The sequence below is a fragment of the Bombus pascuorum genome, unplaced genomic scaffold (genome assembly GCF_905332965.1).
Source record: "Bombus pascuorum unplaced genomic scaffold, iyBomPasc1.1, whole genome shotgun sequence".
Lineage (NCBI taxonomy): Eukaryota > Metazoa > Arthropoda > Insecta > Hymenoptera > Apidae > Bombus > Bombus pascuorum.
This window is the reverse complement of record NW_026869742.1, coordinates 531,833-544,586: the sequence shown is the minus strand read 5'-3', so window position 1 is coordinate 544,586 and position 12,754 is coordinate 531,833.

Sequence of the window (12,754 nt, the reverse complement as noted above, 5' to 3'; positions counted from 1 at the left end):
ATCGATTATATTAGAGAGCGACGGCCCTCGACACCAGCGCTCGTACTTTACATAAACCCATCACTTATCCTCGTTTCTCGTATAAAATTTGCAAATTGCTGGGAAATACCGGAAGCGAAATAAGAATAGGCTGTTCAGCGGGATATTTTGCCTCGCGTAAGTGGACCGCGACCGAGCTTTCCGAAACATTGACGCTTACAAGCGTACATATAAAGTACATATAAATATAGTATTGCTCGAAAGGAACCGAGTATTTGCTTATTTTCGACAGAATATAATTTTATTACAATATCACGAATGATAATTGTGTATTAATAAATAATGACTATATTCTTTATTATTATTTGTTATTACGAGAAAAATTCATTTTAATCAGGTAGAAGATATGGAATGAGAAAATTTCATGTGTAAGTGCGAAAAAAGGTAGGGCGCAATTTTTGAACAAAATTTATAATAAATATATTTTAGCAATATTATTTACTCTTAAAGTATCTACATGTTCTCTGAAGTGTAGATCAGATAAGAAAAGTTTTCCTAAACTTATATTGTAATTAGTTCAGGCAATAATTCTTCGAAATCGGTAGAAACACCGCCGATGTATTTTTAAAGGAAATAATTTTTGCTACATTAATTTGGTTCCATAAGAAGATGACAAGTATTGTATCACTAAATACTACTAACACTATTGCTACAAATTAGCCAGTGTTCGGATACTTTTGATTGGTTGTTTAACTACAAAATTTTGGGCAATTTTCAAACTATAACATCTTTATACTTTTTAATCAGCATAACCACATATAATAATATATTATATTTCGAGTGGAGTGATTTCTGAAAATCAACATGTAATAATAAAATTGGCATTTGTAATTGCCAAAAGTACTTATAAAAGTACTTTTTTCTACTTGACAAACTCTTTATCTTCAGACCTTTCGATTGTTAAATTATAAATTAATTACATTGAGAAGGTTCTTCTAAATTGATAAAAAGGTGTTGATATAACCAATGATATTTAAATAGTAAATGTATCTATGTATAAGTACAGTAGTATATGCATAAAGTAAATGGTAAAATATATTTTTGGTGTTTTCTAATTATTTTGGTGGCTCAAAAAAGTATTTGGACATCTACCATAGAAAACATTCATGTGTATATTATGTGTGTTGTATAAAACATTTTGAAATTTGTTTCACGTAATGAGATATTATTAACGTTAATTAATGAGATATAACTATCGTGACATTATTATTGGCACGTATATAGAAGTTACTATATATGCATGTAGTACTTATGTACATAGTAGAAAAGATATCTTTATACAGATCATAGTATCACATATGTAGTAAATATCTAGTATAAATAGCCTATTTAAAAGTGGAATAAGTAAATTAACGTAAGTTATAGTTCCATTGAATATTTCGACGTATTAGTATACCAGATAGGTGTCTAAATACTTTTGTAATCTCTGCGAAATATATGTAAATGCACTAAATATCTTGTAATTCCAATATATATCTTTAGATTCGTTTCAAAATTGATCGATACAACCATGATAGCCAGCCGAGTCTCACGATAATGCGAATAAAGTTTCAAAGTGTTTTATGATATTATACGATATATTTATAAACAGTTGCTATATGTGTTCAAAGACTTTCGTGAGCATCTGTACGTAATCTGCACGAACGAATAAATACATACAACGCGCTAATATCATAGTTTCGTTGGCTTTCGACCTTTGCCGGATATTAGCACGAATTTAAATGTCCTTTCTCGCAAGCGAAGTGGAAAAATCTCTCGTTATCTTTGAAAGCCGTTTCGTCCCGTGGCAGAGCCTCGAAGCTTGCCACACACCGCGCCTCAGGGACGCGAAAACGTGCCGAGTTATAAAGTGAAATTGAAAGGAGACCCCAGGAATTTTCTCTATCTGCCTCTCTGTCTCGAATCCGGAATCGTCTTCTTCTTACCAGACGGCAAACTGCTATACGAGAACGTTTGATACGAGGTTCGTATAAAGCCTCAGGCTTTGCCGATGTTATTTAAACAGTGGTAGAGCCGTACGTACGGCCAGACGAACCACGCTCACTGTGCCTTATCCTTTGCCACTCTACTTCTTCGGACGTCGTGATGCGAGTCTCGCGTCGCGTGTTATCGATGCTTCAAATGCACTGTTCCTTGGTTGATCAATCGTTCTTTGATTTATTTCGTAATTGGTTAATTTTCGATGCTGAAATCGCGTTCTACTTATTCTGTTAATTTTTGTGGCCGCGCTCTTTTTATCGTATTACGGTATTCGAAGCTTAGAACGACTTTCTTACGATCTCTTTGAAACTTGGACAACGCGTTATTTAGTATATTATTTATTCACGATTGAATTTTTAGAAAGTCTAGCCTTAGGAATGGATTCATCTTCAAAGTTAAAATCTTAACGTGTAATCCCTATAGTCACAGTCGATTCGACTTCGACTCGATTCGATTTCGATTAATTACGGAAAAGCCTTTCTTACAAAGTTCTTAAGAAACTATTGTGTTGCGTAAAATGCTTTTCGAATAAAAGTAATGTGAAATATGTAACATCAGTAATTTCGGCGTCCAAAATGTTATTCGTAATACGCATTATTATGTGAAGTTCTGTTCTTCTCTGAATTATCTGTTAGTGTGCGTTTGTAAAAAGCGTAGACAACCAAGAAATTTCTTCCTAGAAATACAATTTGAGACGTGCACAGAAAATACGACTTTCGAGTCTCGGTGTGTTTTACTTTCGGGAAATATCGTCCCGCTACAAATCCCTTAAAAGTCTCTTTATGATAATTCTATATAACATGTAAATTTCATCCGCGACTTTCTATAGGGAGATACGAAAATCGCCGCCGGCTAATAATTGTTGATGTAGGAAATGTAAAGACGTGATTGATAGTTGGTAACTGAATGTTGTTGTTTTCATTTAATTTTGTAGAATTTCATAGGTTGATATAAAATGTTTTTAATTGAACAATTATGAAATACATATTTCATGTGAGAAATTTCAAACAAGAATAAAAATGTATATAAATTTCAGCGAGTTGCAGAATATCGGGGATAATTTATAATACATGAATTCAATGTTATTCGATTCTGGAAATAAATATAAAAATAGTGCAAATAATTTTTATCTAGCATCTAACACATTTTACAATGATTGGTGATTGCTTGATTTCAAGTACGTAGTACGAGTTTGAATAAGTTTCAATGTAAAATATAATACGCCTAATTAGTTTTGAAAATTGTGTTGAAAGAGACTTAATGTTGAAGCTATCAAGCTAGCAAGAAATCAAATAAACAAAGTTCTTTATGTACAAAGAGAAATAAGGAAAAAATTGATACAAACATTGAAAGTTTATTTAGAAATTGTAACAATTGGAAAAAGATAATATTTCTAAATATTCTACTTTAATCGTAAAAGGTTAACGTTAATAGCCTGCTTTCACCGATACATGTTATATCCTTCACCCTCTTCTGTATCTTTTTGTAGGTTATTAAATACTATCCGTAATCTATTTCTATCGCACGATGGTTAACCACAACAGTGTAAAATCTAATTTTCTCATGTTATTGTAATTTCCTAATAAACTGCTTGTAGACCTACAACTAAAATTTTATCTAACAGACTACAATTAAATCTAAAATTAATACAAAGTTTTGTCACGAATATAATTTCTATGTGGTGTATGAGTGTACCTTATAGCAAAAACGCAATCCGCGATAACGCGAAACAAGTGGTTTTGTTTAAAACGTATAAATATAGTTTTTATTACGTGGAGATAATTCGAGTCCTAAGGCGTTTAGGCTGAATTGCTGTCAAGGATTAGAGATTTATTTTTCTGCACATATTTGCGAGAAGCAATATATAATTGCTTTTTATATGACCTAACTGAAGATCTTATGCAATATACAATAATATTATCTGTAGATTGATGCACTTTAATAGATTAATACATTTTCAGTTATTTTTTATGTATAGATATACAATGGGAAAGATCTTTATATAATTTTCTAATCTCGTTATCTGTGTTGATTATACTAATTTAATACTCCATCTAATAGATTAAACTTTGGAATGATTAAAAAGTAGTTATATACTCTTAAGGAAATATCATATCTGAAACAAGAAATAAAGCTTTCTTGTATTAAAATGTTAGTTCATATGGTAAGACGTCTGATTGACGGAGACATGATACTTAAAATAAAGTATCGCGTCCTAAACAGTAAATAAACCTTTTTTGCATTAGAAAATCAATTGGTGCGATGAAATACTTCACTGGCGAACGCTTGAGCTCACGAGTATCTAAATTAGTTTGGGATCCATATCGCTGCAATTTTTTCATCACGATATCATCACGAACCCAAGAAATACAAGAACCGATTCTCTATATATGTTATTAGTATGATTAAAATTTGATATCTTTCAAATGCAGCCATCGAGAAAATTGTTTCGAAGATTCGTTTTATTGTTCGAACGTTCATCGATGTTGGCCAAATATCAAACTTTCGACGTTTTCTGTTACTTTGGCCAGCGACATTGCAGCGCGATAAATATTTGAAGGTTCTGTTTCAATCATCGCGGAACGTGAATGGTTTCAGCAATTTACCAAGCTTGCGTGGTAACTGGGTCTAATCGTGTAAATCTGTAGCTGCGCGATATTTGTTTTTCAGTAAGTTGTGAACTTACCAGTAAGTTGTAAACTTATGAAACAAGTCTCGGGAATATCCTCTTTCAAATGTCATTCCTATGAGCATACTTTTGCCATTACCGAGTCGACTGCGAACCTCCGAGCCAAACGGACCTCTCAGCCCTAAAAAAAAAAAAAAGGGACAGCTGACCCAGACCCGAACAGTGCGCGCGCCAACTAGACAATCTTTCGCGTAGAGAAAGTCTAAGTGAAAAAAAAGAAAAAAGTGACAGAAAGTGGAAAATTGATTAGTGACACCATCGCTATAAATAGGAAAAAAAAAAATAACAACAAAATAAATAAAAAAATAGGCGACATCGATAATGAAGCAGAAAGCAAAAAAACGGAACCCTCCGTAATCCCAACAAAAAAAACGAGTAAAAGAAAAGCAATCTCGCCAAAAACGGACAAAGAAAACAACATTAGCATAAGACTTTCCGCGCAAAAAACGCGGAAACTCAACCCACAACCAAAACTAGTGGGAAGGTCCAAAAGACTACCAGACAACCCGGAAAACACAGAAGAAGATCTCGTTCTAATCCAAGAAGAAAACAATACACAAGATCCCACCGCCAAAGAAAGCAAAACCATGAAAACTACAAGAAGCCCTCCCTCACCAGTGATACCAACAAAAAACAGATTTGAAGTGTTACAAACACAGGAAACCACCTTACCACAACAACAGATTCACACTCAAGCAACGTCAACAAAAGAATCAACAATACAAAATGCGATCGTGGAAGCCATAAGAAGGAAGAACAATGAAATGCGAATCAAAGCAAACAGGAGGACTACGTCCACAGTGGGAACACCACACACCCAAGAAAAATCAAACGACACACGAACAAACAGCCCCCTCGCCCCACCTAGGAGGCCGCCGACACCACAAAATCAACACACTCATCTGATCAAACCAAAAGAGCAACCCCCACCGACAAAGACACCGATGGAACAAGCACAACAGGAACAGCCCACCAACCACCCCACAGAGGAACAACAGGACGCCCCCTCACCCACAAAAGGTAACAGGCCCCCGCCAATCAACATAACGCATCAAGACCCAAAAGACACCATTGCTCTCTTACAAGACGCTCTCAAAATCAGAAACTTTCACATTAACAGAATACACGCGAACAAACACGCTCTATACCTACATAATCTAAACGACTACATTAAAGCAAAAGAATTACTGATAACAACAAACACAACGTTCTACACATACACACCAAAAGCACAAAAACAACACACGTTCCTATTAAAAGGACTAGACATTAACCTCACAGAGACAGAAATACTAGAAGACTTACAAGCATTAAAAATAGACGACATACAGTTTACGAAAGTATCGCGCTTCTCGACAAGAAAGTCAAGGGAAAGTAACAGACTGCTCCCAATATACATAGTACAGGTATCCCCCAATAGCAACGTCGTGAAATTACAAAAAATAAATAGACTAAGCTACTACAAAATAACGTGGGAAAAAATAAGAAAAAATGACATTACCCAATGCCACAAATGCCAACGATTAGGCCACACAGCACAAAACTGCAACCTAATCTACCGCTGTGTAAAATGCACCGAGCCCCATGGCCCAGGCGAGTGCAAAATAAAAAAAGACGATTCAATCACAAAGGATAAAATATTCTGCGTCAACTGCAAAAGCTACGGACACCCCGCGTCATACAAAGGGTGCCCCAAAATCATAGAGCTGCGCCAAAAACTTTCAGAAAAAATTAAAAAAGACAAAGAAACAAAAATCAAACGACTAGACCAGATAAGCCGAAAATACACCCCAGAACTAAAGTTCTCGGACGCAGTGAAACAACAAGCAAGACCAAAGCAGGAAATCGAAAACCCCCCACACACAATAAACCCAAAACTAGATTCGCGGGCAAACCAAATCCCAATTACAACCGAGTTCATCCCTCAACAAATAATATTAAACGCTTTCGAAGATTTTAAAAAAAGTCTCATCCAAGCACTAAATCAACAACAAATACAACTCAACGAATTAAAAAATGCAATATCATCGCATGAAGACAGGTTCAACACCATCTTCAACTCCTTAGATATCGCAGTCGACAATTAGCCAAAACACACCAAACCAACAAACACAGCATAAAACATCCAAATTAGATTTAAAACACCTGAAAATAATTGCAATAAATGCAAACTCTCTAATCTCAAACCAAAAAAGATACAGTATGCTAACCCTAATAAACAAAGAAACCCCCGACATCGTACTCATCTCAGAAACAAAACTGAACAAAAGACACAAAGTATCCTTCAAAAACTACTCCATAATAAGACACGACAGACCAAACGCTATCCAAGGAGGAGGAACGGCAATCCTCATAAAAAACCCCCTGAAATTCAAAGAAATCCAAAACGACAAAATAACAAGTTTTAAAACCCTGGAGACGACAACCATAAAAATAAAAATAAACAAAAAGGAAAACTTACTCATCACTGCAGCCTACGCAACCTACGGAAACGAAAAAGAATTTAACGACGAATTCAATAACCTCTTCGAACTTTTACAGCTCGACAAACAAGAAAACTTCCACATAATAGCCGGCGACCTTAACGCAAAACACACAAGCTGGAAAAACCCACTAAACAATACGAGAGGAAACTTCATCAGAAACTGGCTAGACAATAAAAGCATACACTACAAAACAAACCTTTACAGCTCCGAGCTACCCTCCTACCCAAAAGGAGGCTCATACCTCGACATATGCCTAACAGATGCACGACTAAAAATCCAAAACTTACGACCAAATAACACGCTCAAAACCCTAGACTACGACAGCGACCATAAAGCCATACTCTTACAGATAAACAAAAACACATCCGACTACCTAACACTTGAAACACAAACCGAAACCCCCAAGTACAACTACAAAAAGACAAACTGGAAAAAATTCCAAGAACTACTCGAACAGAAATGCGACCTAAATATCTACAACAACGTCAACCTAACAAACAGACAAATCGACACATACATAGACGAAATCGAAAAACACATACAAAGCGCACTCCAAAAATCCGTCCCAACCTTCAAACAAAAAAACTCTTGCGATCCATACATCAACAACAAAATAAAAGAACTACAACGAGACAAAAGCTACATACTCTCCAAAATAAACAATATAAAACACAACTACTCTTACGACAAAAGAGAGGAATTAGAATACCTAAAATACCTACTACACAAAATAAAATTACAACAGAAACAAGAATTCGCAAACTCTATAAACCTCTACTGGACAAACAAAATAAAAAATATCTCCAAAAACGACTCAGCCAACATGTTCCCACAAATAAATCAAATCTTCAGACCGAAAGAACAAAACCCCAGCACTCCGCTCAAATTGCCCCCAGAGAAAGCTCCCCTCATCCAAGAAGCAGGTATAGAGATACACAACACCAGCAAAGACATCGAGAATAACTTCATAATAACTAAAACAACAGAAAAACTAGACATCATAGGCACCCACTTCTCCAAAACACACACCCAAAACGAACACATGGGCCGAGAAGAATTAAACAGAATCATCATCGCAGAAACGAACAAACTCAAAAACGAAATAGAACAAGACATAACGTTAAACAAAACAGTCTGCACGTTCTCAAACGAAAACACCTCAGACAATCCCAAACAACCAGAAACAGAAATAAATTACTTTACAAATTATAACCAACTAAACAAAATCTTCGCCAAGCTAAATAATAAAAAATCCTCCGGCTTCGACGGCATCCCGAACATCTCACTTAAGCACCTACCGAACAAAATAAAATGGTACTACACAGTAATATTCAACAATGCGCTAAACAACGCATACTTCCCGAAAAAGTGGAAAAAAGCCAAAATAATAGCAATCACAAAAAAAAATAAAGACGGCTCATCACTCACAAACCTACGACCAATAAGTCTCCTCCCCAACATAAGCAAAGTATTTGAAGTAGTCATCAACAACCCCCTAACTACATTCTGCAAAAAAAAAAACATTATATCAGAAAACCAATTTGGCTTCCGACACAAACACTCCACACTACACGCGACAAACAAACTCACGTCAGACATCTGCTGGGCACTAAACGCAAAACAACGAGTAGCCGCCTGCTTAATAGATCTCGAAAAAGCCTTCGACACAGTCTGGATCACAGGCCTCATTTATAAATTAATAAAAAAAAACTTCCCGAGATACTTAATCAAAATAGTATGGGACATGATCACAAACAGAACATTCCTAATGACCGAGGGTTCTCATGCATCGAACAAAGAATTCAGCATAAAAAACGGACTCCAACAAGGAACTGTAAACTCCCCGCTACTCTTCAACATATACAACAGTGACATATTAAACCTGTTCGACATGAACAAATCTACCCACAAACGCTCCATAGCCTTCGCAGACGACCTAACCATCTACGTAACAGGCCGCAAAACTAAAACAATAAACACAGACCTCCAAGAACTATTCGACAAAATCAATGATTACTACCACACATGGAAACTAAGAATCAACGCAAACAAATGCGAAAGCATACTGTTCAAACCCAAAACCAGCGAAATCGGCCCAGCAGAAAGAAAACACTGCAAAAATTTCCAATTAAAAGAAAAGTCATCCGAAGAGTCAATCATACCACACAAAAACTGCGTAAAGTACCTAGGCATAAACATAGATGACAAACTAAATTACAAACAACACATAGAAACCCAACTCGCCAAGGCCAATAAAGCATTCTGGAGAGCAAAAAGACTATTTTACTCGAAACATCTCAAGAGCAATGTAAAAACATTATGCTACCAAGCTCTAATTAGACCAATTATAACATACGGTTGCCCAATCTGGTACAACATACCAGCATCGCTAATGGAGAGAATCCGCGTTTTCGAAAGAAAATGCATTAGAGCTTGCCAAAATGCGTACAGATCCGAACAGAGCGGATACAAAAAATATATAAAAAACAAAAAAATTTACGACCTAGCCAACATTCACCGCATTGACTGTCACATACTAAAACTAGCAAGAAATCATTTCGCACAAGCGTCAAAAATAAAAGAAAACAGCCTAATCTTCAACGACTTATACCCAAACGTACTATATTACAAAAATACAATGACAACAGGCTACATCCCCCCAGAAGCGTTCCTATACCTAGACGAAAAAAATTACCTCCAAGACCAAAACAATATCCCGATAATTTTCCACATAAAAAGAAAAATAGGGATAAAGACAATACTCTACGAGGAAAACTTAAACGGACTGACTGCAGACACCAGGTGGAGGTACAACATGGCCCTCCCCCAAAAAGACACTAAAGACAAACACAGAAAAAATACAAAAAAATATTGGTGGATTCCATAAGAAAATATAAGTGAGAACTACCAATTCGACAAAAAACCATTCCTACCACCGTGTAATCTAGATGTAAGTACTGTAAATATGTAAATACTGTAATCATTGTAAATAATATAATTTAATACCCCCCTCCCCTTTCCTCTCATCTCCCTCCCCCAAAATCCCACAACGCATAAAAGTAATACACCGAGGAGTCCTGTTTTGCGGCCAAGTTTCAGGACAAAATACAACACACACAAGAATACACAAAAATCACGCACCAATGCGACTTAAACCCAAAAAAACAAAAAAATAAACGCAAAAACCGAAAATCCACGACACATATTAGACCATGGCTACGTCGTACCGACGCGTATCGGTACTTTTACCTGAACACACTATACTCAATTCATTGTTTATTGTGAATCTCAAAAATGTACAAAAAATCAAATATTGGCTAAATAAACTATTTAAAAAAAAAAAAAAAAAGTGTTTTCACAAACGCTCAGTGTGGTAAAACGATCCAGAGAAGTGAGAGTCGTCCAAGTACGAGATCGAGAATGGTCCATCATGTCATTACGGTCGGACTGATAATTCACAAAATGCAACTAGTCCTTCGAATACTAATCATAACGTAACTGATTTCCGCTCTCTTTTAACTCTTCCTTTATCAAACGTCCGATCAGAATTTTTGCTGTCAAACTGGACCCTTGACCTATTTTGACACTTAACTAAATTGTAAACAACATCAGTTATATCGAGTCCAACATTGGGAAAACCCAATATTCTAAATACACCCGAGGACGTGTGACAGACGTGATGGCCGTGTCGGAGATGAAAAGACAACGGGGCCCTCCATTGGAATTACTTGGAAAACCTCAATACTGTAGCATTTACGAAATAATCCAGACACAGTCATTCGAAACTTGAGACAATGAGCTTAGGCTCGAGGCGACAACCGTTCGCCGAGCGTAGCCACGGTCACGGGATGAACGTTCCACCTAACAGAGAAGTGCCAGTATTATGAGACACACGTTGTGTTGACAATCAAACCTCGAGCAGGAGCAATGTCGCAGCTACGCGGGTCAGCTTAGCAACGGCGGCTGCAGTTTTGTTGGTATCCCCGGCCAATATTCAACAAAACGAACGCGATCGTAAGGAGAGGAAAGTTTTCATCAGTCTTTTATTTTTGCGACCTCCTTGGAGAATTACACATCGTCTTTACGTGCAGTATATACCGAGCGTCACAGCGAACGTTACTTTGTGCTTCAAAATATATTCTCAGTTTAACAAAGAGTTAGCTCGTGGACCGTGGATTCGTCATATCGAACCTAAGGTCATTGTCATTAGCGTCTAGTTACCGCAGCCACTTGTCAATCTTGTACTATCTATGTCTGTGATAATAAACGCTATCTCGATTGTACAACAACGATGAACAACCCAGGCGAAGATACGTTACACGACCCTAACGCTAATCATAATAAGAACCCGACATATATATAATAATATTTGATAGAAAATAAGAAATAAATGGAAAATACGAAATAAAAAGTATAAGGAACAGATATTTTTCTTTCTAGCTATACTTCCAATATTAAAATATATATAGGGTGTTTGATTTCAAGAAATATATGCAAATTACTGAAACACTGCCCACTGTATGAAAAAATGTTTAAGGCAAGAAATGAATAGTTTCAAAGGAAACATAATCTGGTATAATAATTTTCTCTGTATATGGCCATGTGCAAATCATATGATGACAAAATACGTTTTTTTTTATTGAATCATATAGATTTAAATAAAGTAATTGATTCGTACCAACGTCCCCTACAAAAAGATACTAACCTATTTATGTCAAAAAGTAATTAGTTGAAGATACTTTAACTATAACAATTACGCGAAAGACACGAAAAGGTACTTTTGTTTTTACAATATCTTTGTCTTCCACATATTATATTTGACAAAAGGAACTTTGCTACTATGTCCTATACAACGATAGGTTTCTCACGCTCAAAATTGCATCCCATATGACCTGCTTCATATAAATCTATGGATGATATTCATAGCCCAGTCTTATACTTGAGATCGTCTCAAGAACAGTCTTCAGATGTCTTTTGATTTCATAACTGCGACTGAAGATTAATCTTAAGGTCGTGTCTTAAGGATTTGCTTAGTAAAGATCTTGTGAAATAAGAAAATCTCATATAACGTCAAAAGGCGCAAATAAGACCACCTTCATCCAAGTTCCCTTGATCGGGGACTTGAGGAAATCTTACTTTAAAATCGCCAATAACCGTAACCATCTTGACAAATCCAATGTTGTTAATTACACTGACTGCTGAGGAAATAGAAGCGAAAACGAATCAATGCGACGTATAGCCGGGAGCTACAGGAAAGACCAAGGCGCGTGAACAAATTGACGCGCGCTTATGGCTAACGAACAGAAAGCAGGGAATATTAGTAGCAAACTGATAACGTTCAAGTAATCGGTATATCTCGAGTGGCAAAGGTATATCATTGTGGGTGTGAGATCGCTGAGTTGGATATTAAGATTGAACAAAATGTTATATAGTAAATGACAACGTACATATTTTATAAACAGGGACGTACAATTGTTTAATGTAATGGTCGGGGGGTATCTATGTGTACTCTCTAAGTCACAAGTTAAGTAATTTCAAAGGAATATTAAACTGAGTTATT